Raw genomic sequence first — 6,000 nt, forward strand, 5'->3', positions numbered from 1 at the left:
ACCAGGAAAGAAATAACCTTTGGATATAATAATCAAAACACTAAACATATAGAAAAAAAAGAAAGAATAGTAAAAACTACAAGGGAAAAATACCAAACAAGACCAAAGGCATACCTACTGGAATAGTATATGACTTCCCAATGAGGCTCCTAAAATTCAGAAAGTCTGAACAAATCTACAAACTCTAAGAAACAACAAATATTAACCCAGCAAAATGTTCTTTCACAGTATATGGAGAAAGAAAGATATTCCATGATAAAATCAAATTTAAGCAATATCTATCTAAATATCCAGCTCTAGAGAAAGCACTAGAAGCAACATTCTAACCTATAAAGTTTAATTCTACCCAAGAAAACACAAGTAATAAATAATCCTGAACCAACAAATCAAAAGAGGGGAAACACACACACACACACACACACACACACACACACACACACACACACACACACACCCCACAACCAAGAATAATGGGAATCAACAAAAACACTGCTCAGTGATACTTCTCAAATCTATGATCTCAAATCCCCAATAAAAAGAAACAGACTGACAGATGAATGGAGAAACAGTTTATCCTTCTGCTGTAGCCTAGCAAAGAAACACAACTTAACATTAAGGGTAAAAGGAGAGAAATACATATTCCAAGCAAATGGACCTACTAAGCAAGCTGGTGTAACTATTTTAATATCAGACAATATAGACTTCAGGCCAAAAGTCTTCAGAAGAGATAAGGAAAAACAGTACATACTCATCAAAGCAAACATTCACAAGGGAACATTGCAATTCTTAACAACTATTCTCCAAGCATAAGGGTACCAATGTTCATCAGAGAAACATTACTACAGTTGAAATCACATATTGGAACTCACACAATGAAAGTGGGTGACTTTAATACCTCACTCTCACTAATAAACGGGTCATCCAGGAAAAAAAAAAAAACTAAACAGAAATGTTCCATCTAACTGATATCATAGAAGTTTAAAACTTTGTAGAACTGAATTAAAATGAAACCACAACATAACCAAACATATAGAACTCAATGAAAACAGTTGTAATTTCCTGGATATTTTGTGTCAGGGATTTGTTGGACTTAAGTAGCTGATGGAAGCAGAAGCTATAAATACTAGCAGAACTTCTGGAATCCAGTTACAGAGAGGGAGGAGTGATGAGTAAAGCGGTCATGACCAGGATGGAGAAACCCACAGAATCAGCTGATCCGAACAAGGGGGAGCTCATGAGTCCCAGTCTGACAGCTGAAAAAATAGCATAGGACTGACCCAGATCCTCTGAATGTATGTGTCAGTTAGGAGGCCTGGGCAGTTTATGGGGCCTCTAGTAATGGATCAGTATTTATCCTTCGTATAGGTTTGGTCTTTGGGGGCCCATTCCACATAGAGAGATACTTTCTTAGCATAGAAATGTGGGACAAGGACTAGGTCCTGCCCCCAAATAATCTGACAGACTTTGAACACTCCCCAGGGAAGGCCTCACCCTCCCTAGGGAGCAGAAAGTGGATGGGCTGGGGTTTGTTAGGGGTGATAAGGGAAGACAGGAAGGTGAGGGAACTGGGATTGACATGTAAAATAACCTTGTTTTCAAATTTAAATAAAAAGGGGGGCAGTTTTAAGACACAAGTTCATAATACTAAATATCTACATTAAAAAGTCTATGTCTCATACTAGTAACTTAATAACACGCATGAAATCCTTAGAAAGAAGAAATCAGACCTCCAAAGGGTAGATGGCAAGAAATAACCAAACACAGGTCTGAAACCATTAAAATAGAAACAAATAGCAACAAAAACTATACAATAGTCAATGAAACTAAGGGTTTGTTCCTGAGCAAAATCAATAAGATTGACAAACTTTTCTCCAAATTAACTAAAAGGTGGGGAGAAAATATCCAAATTAACAAAATTGGAAATTAAAAGGGGTACATAAGCACAGACACCAAGGAAATTGTAAGAATCATAAAAACGTACTTTAAAAATCAATACTTCACCAATTTGGAAAGTCTGAAAGAAATAGGTAATTTTCTAGATGCCTACCACTTACCAAATAAAATCAAAATTAGATAAGCAATTTAAACAAACCTATACAAAGAAGCAATAATTAAGAGTCTCCCAACCAAAAAAAGCCTAGGGCCAAATAGTTTTAGCACAGATTTCTATCAGACTTCTAAAGAAGAGTTAAGTCTAATACTCCTCAAAATATTCCACAAAACAAAAACAGAATAAATATGTATATTCATTTATATGGCTACAATTGCCTTCATTCCCCAAACTCATAAAGACTCAATAAAAAAAGAATTACAAACCAATTTTCCTTATGAACATAGATGCAAAACTTCTCAATAAAGTGTTTTTAAACAGAGATGCAGGGATGATTCAACACATAAATTGATATTTGTGATCTACCATATAAGCAAACTGCATGATCATTGCATTAAATGATGAAAAAGCTTTTCACAAATCCCAACATCCCACCTTGATAAAAAGTCCTGAAGAGATTAAGGATACAAGGGATATACCTTAACGTAATAAAAGCAGTTTAAAGCAAGTCTGTAACCAATATCAATTTAAATGGAGAGGAACTCAAACCATTCTACTATAATCAGGAACAGGACAGGGCTGTTCACCATCTCTATATCTATAATATAATACTTGAAGTCTTTTCTAGAGGAAAATAAAACTGAATGAAATCAAGGGGAAACAAATTGGAAAGGAAGAAGTCAAAGTCTCTTTATTTGCATGTAATATGATAGTATATATAAATGACCCTAAAAATTCCACCAGGGAACTCCTATAGCTGATAGACACTTTCAGCATTTAGCTGTATAAGAAGTTAACTTACAAAAACCAGTAGCCCTCCTATATACAAATGACAAGTGGACTGAGAATGAAATCCTGGAAGCAACCCCATTCATAATAGCCATACTAGCCTCAAATAAATAAAATGTCTGATGCACTAACTGAAAAGCTTCTGCACAGCAAAGGACACCATCATTCTGACAAAGCAGCAGCCTACAGAATGAGAAAAGGTATTTACCAACTATACATCCACTAGAGGGTTAGTATCAAAATACATAGTGAACTAAAAAAACTAGATACCAATTAAACAAAAAACCCAACTTAAAATGAGGTGCAGCTCTAAACAGATAATTATCAGAATAGCTGAGAAACAAAGAAATGTTCGCCATCCTTTGTATAGTCATTTGGGAAATGAAATTACTTTGAGACTTCATCTTATACACATCAGAATGGCTAAGAGCAGTAAAAAAGTGTCAATGCATGCTGGTAAGAGGGGGAACTAAGAGAGTACTCCTCTGTTGCTGGTAGATATGTAACCAGACACTATGAAAATAAGCAGTCATTCCTCAGGAAGATTAGCATTTATCTACCTCAAGATTCAACCATATCACTCAAGGATTTGTGGTAGAAATGCCCCTCCCCCAACTTTGCTCATATATTTGAATGCTTTGTCATTAGTGAGTGGCACTACTTGACAGAGATTAGGAAGTATGACCTTGTTGGAGTAGGTGTATTCTTGTTGGAGAAAGTGTGTCCCTGGGGATGGGTTATGAGCTTTCAGAAGCTCAAAACAGGCTCAGTGTTTCTCAATTTCTGTTGTCTTCAAATATGAATACAGAACTTTCAACTTCTCCAGCAACATGTCTGCCTGCTTGCTGCTGCTCACCATCATTATGATTATGGACTAAGCTTCTGAAACTGTAAGTAGGCCCCAGCTAAATGCTCTCTTTTATAAGAGTTGCCAAGATCATGACATTTATTTACAGCAATAGGACAGCGTCTTAGACACATGCATATACCCAAAGAATGCTTCATCCTGTCACAAGGACACTTGCTCCACCATGTTCTTTGCTGCTCTATTCATAGTAGCCAGAAATTGGAAACAACCTAGATGTCCCTCAACAGAAGAATGAATAAACAAACTGTGGTATATTCACATAATGGAGTATTGTTACTAAAATAAAATCATGACATTCACACCTGACTGGATTTAACAAAAGGAAGAAAAAAAAAGTCGTCCTGGGTGAGGTATTCCCCAAATCCTAAAGGACAAACATGGTATATATTCTCTTACATGTGGATATGAGCTGTTTAACCAATGACAACCAATTTTAATCTGTAGCACCACAGAGAGTTGACATAGAGTTAGTGATTAGGAGTGGACAGATAGATCTTCCAAGGAAGGGAAATAGAATAAATAGTTATGGGTAGATGAGAGGTGAGGACTGGAATGGGAGGATCAAGTAGAGATGGAGAGGAACAAGGAAGACAAGGGAGGGAATACATGGAAAGACAGCTAAATTGAGGTGATATACATATAAGTTATGAGCCAGAAAAGATGACAGAAGAATAAGGCCCTCTAAACCAAGAGAATCAGTGTACATACAAAGTCACAGAGACTGAAGCAGCATGCATAGAGCCTGCAGAGGTCTGGACCAAATGGAGTCCTAGAGCTGAAAGAACAAGTCAACACATGTTCCCATCTCTAACACTTGCAAGTGAGAATTTAGTTTTCTTCAAGGGAGTCTGAGAAAACAAACTTAAGTGTAGGCTACATGCTCAGGTGTAAATGGCCAATCAATAACATCTTTGGAGAATCCTTGCTCATAATGTGTCAATTTCTTAAAAAATGTATTTTAGTTTTCTTTTCTCTTCATATATATTGTTTCTTTTAACTCTGGAGATCCTTCACATATATATGATGGCTCCCAATTAATTGATTTTATGGGATTCCTGAGTATGCAGATAAGTGTCTGATTCTTGTGCCTTCTCTTGGACTTTTTTCCTTCTGTTTGTTTTGTCTAATTCTGATGTGTTTGCTTTGCTTTTGTCATATTATATAATATTATATCATGATAATTATAATAATTATTGTAATATACTATATTCCTGTAGAAGCCAATTTGGTCTTTTTGTTTTTGAGACAGGGTTTCTCTGTTTAGCTTTGTAGAACAGGCTGGCCTCGAACTCACAGAGATCCACCTGCCTCTGCCTCTGCCTCTTGAGTGCTGGGACTAAAAGCTGTGCCACCACCACTCAGCCATCAGTTTGTTTTCTAATAAGAGGCAGAAAGAGAAGAACTGGGATGAGTAGAGGGAGCAGAAATCTCAATCAGGATATACTATGTGAGAAAAAAAAATCATTTTTCTTTTTATTTTCTTTTTTTTTATTGAGCTATACATTTTCCCCATCTGCTTCCCTCCTCTCCTCTCAGCCCCACTCTCTCCCCTGCCCCCATGTTCCCAATATACTCAGGAGCACTTGTCTTTTTTCCCTGCCTGGGCTGATCCATGTATGTCTCTCTTAGGGTCCTCTCTGTTACCTAGGTTCTCTGGGGTTGTGGCTTATAGGCTGGTTGTCCTTTGTTTTATGTCTAATATCCACATATGAATGAGTTCATATTATATTTGTCTTTCTGGGTCTGGGTTACCTTACTCAGGATAGCTGCATACAAATTTCAAAATACCATTGTTTTCTACTGCTGAGTAGTATTCCAGTGTGTAAAAGTACATTTTGTTTATCCATTCTTTGGTTGAAGGCCATTAGATTGATTTCAGTTTCTGGCTATTATGAATGATGCTGCTATGAATATAGTTGAACAAGTGTCCTTGTGGTGTGAGTGTGCATCCTTTGGGTGTATACCCAAAAGTGGTATTGCTGGTCCTTGAGGTAAATTGATTTCCAAGTTTTCAAGAAACTGCCATACTGATTTCTGAAATGGCTGAACAAGTTTACACTTCCTCCAGCAATGGAGTAGTGTTCCACTTACTCCACATCTTCTCTAGCATAAGCCTTCCTCAGAGTTTTTATCTTGACCATCCTGCAATTTTCAAAACAAAACAAAACAAAAACAAAAAGAAAGAAAGAAAAAGCAAAAACAAATCTAGGACATACAAAGATACAAAGAGTATATGTACATACATACTATAATATAATTCAATATATATATATGCATGGAATATTTAATATGC

This window comes from Phodopus roborovskii, unplaced genomic scaffold (assembly GCF_943737965.1).
Source record: "Phodopus roborovskii unplaced genomic scaffold, PHOROB, whole genome shotgun sequence".
Classification (NCBI taxonomy): Eukaryota; Metazoa; Chordata; class Mammalia; order Rodentia; family Cricetidae; genus Phodopus; species Phodopus roborovskii.